The sequence below is a fragment of the Pinus tabuliformis genome, chromosome 7 (assembly GCF_031772625.1).
Source record: "Pinus tabuliformis cultivar Carrire ecotype Pingquan chromosome 7, CPIR1, whole genome shotgun sequence".
NCBI lineage: Eukaryota > Viridiplantae > Streptophyta > Pinopsida > Pinales > Pinaceae > Pinus > Pinus tabuliformis.
In genome coordinates, this window is record NC_142293.1 from 1,091,979,375 (window position 1) to 1,091,981,244 (window position 1,870).

Genomic DNA, 1,870 nt, shown 5'->3' on the forward strand with positions numbered 1-1,870 from the left:
GGTAGTACTCGGATAGATCTTTCTAACGAGCTATCGTACGCGTCAAACGGAGATCGTATGCCAAAGTTACGACCCCGGGAAATTGAGGTACCAATTTACCCAAACGGGGCCCACAATTTGGCATTTCATCTTCTTGGGTTAGGTTTCGGGATGTGAAGGGTTTTCCATTGTTTCTCAACAATAAATAGGCCTTCGAGCCTCATTGTAACACAGTTCAGAACAGTTCAGAGGCATGTAGCCGCCACATCTCTTCTCAGAGATAAGCTACCATCGCCCTAGCTGGTTTCTTTCCATTTCTGTTTGTAAGCATATTTCAGTATTTTACAGTAATGAAATGAAGTATTATTTCCGCTGCATCTCTGTATTTATGGTTATTGCATCTCTGTATTTATGGTTATCTCTGTAATCTATTGCGTTCCTGTTTAAATCCGGATCAGTGGTATCAGAGCGGTCTGCTTTTTCTCTGTTTTTCTTTGCATGTCCCCAATGAGGTCGGGATATAAGGAGTTAGGGCTTGAACTAGTCGAACCTTTGCAAGACCAGCCTCGCAAATCCCGACGGCCTCCCATGGCGGATGAGAAGAAAGACGAGGGGGCAGGAGATCCTATCAAAATCTTGCTCGAAGAAGCGCTCGAGCGGCAAAGGAACGCGATGATGGATAGCTTTGCGCAGATCCTTCAGCGGCTACCCAGAGGCGACGCATCGACTTCCAACAGAGACTCTGGAAATGCCACACCATTTAAGGTACAAGTTAATTTTGAAATCCCCATCTTCGAGGGTCGAATAGACGCAGATGCCGTAGATAAATGGTTAAATCTGCTAGATGGGTATTTTTCTGTTCACGAATTTTCAAGTCGGGAAAAGATTGTTTTTGCTCTTCTCAAAGCAGCCCCCCACGTCAAGGACTGGTGGGAAACCTACTGCGAGCAGAAGGATGAAAGTACAGGCTCACTATTTTCGGCCGCACCCACTTGGAATGACTTTCGAGATGCCATCAAGGAGCAGTTCGGAAGCTATGAGGACAAATACATCAAATGGACCACACTGCGGCAGGGACGAGACTAAGATGTGCCGGAGTTCACAAACATTTTTCATACCCTTCGCACACAGTTGGTTATCAAAGATTCTGAGCTGCATCTGGTACTCAAATACCGTGGCTGCCTACACAGATACATCCAGGAAGAGATGGGGTTCTTGAACATCCCCTCACTCGGCACAGCATACCGATACGCTGTCAAAATCGAGCAAAAGTTCAAACAAAAGAAGCGAGACTTTGGATCTGCAAATCCGAAGCCCAAAGGACAAAGCCAAGGCGGGGTGACCCAAGACAACCCGTCAAAGCCGCAAGAAAAGAACAACACCACGAAGCGAAAGAAGGACACAGGAAAGTGGTGTGAGTTCCACAAGAGTCCCACTCATAACACAAGTGAGTGTCGGACCAAGCAGTCGCTGGTGGCCGAGTTGAAGGCTTCCGAATCAGATGCATGTTCCGATCCTGAGCCAGAACCCGACAAGGGGAATGGCAAAGGGAAGCAGATCATTGATGCGGATCCCAGAGCCACTGTTGGCACCGCCAAGATCCAGAAAGATGAGCCCGAAAATCCAGAGGAAGGGGAGCGTCTTTTCCACTCACAGATGTGGGTGAAGGGTTCGCCGCTACAATTCATTGTCGACAGTGGCAGCCAAAAGAACCTCGTTTCAGCAGAGGTCGTGAAGCGGTTGGGCCTACCGACTACACCTCACCCACAGCCGTACAGTATCGGGTGGCTTCATGAAGGACGAGATCTCAAAGTTCGCCAGCAATGCCGCCTTTCCTACAGCATCAAACCCTTCACAGACGAGGTATTGTGTGATGTTACACCTCTGGATG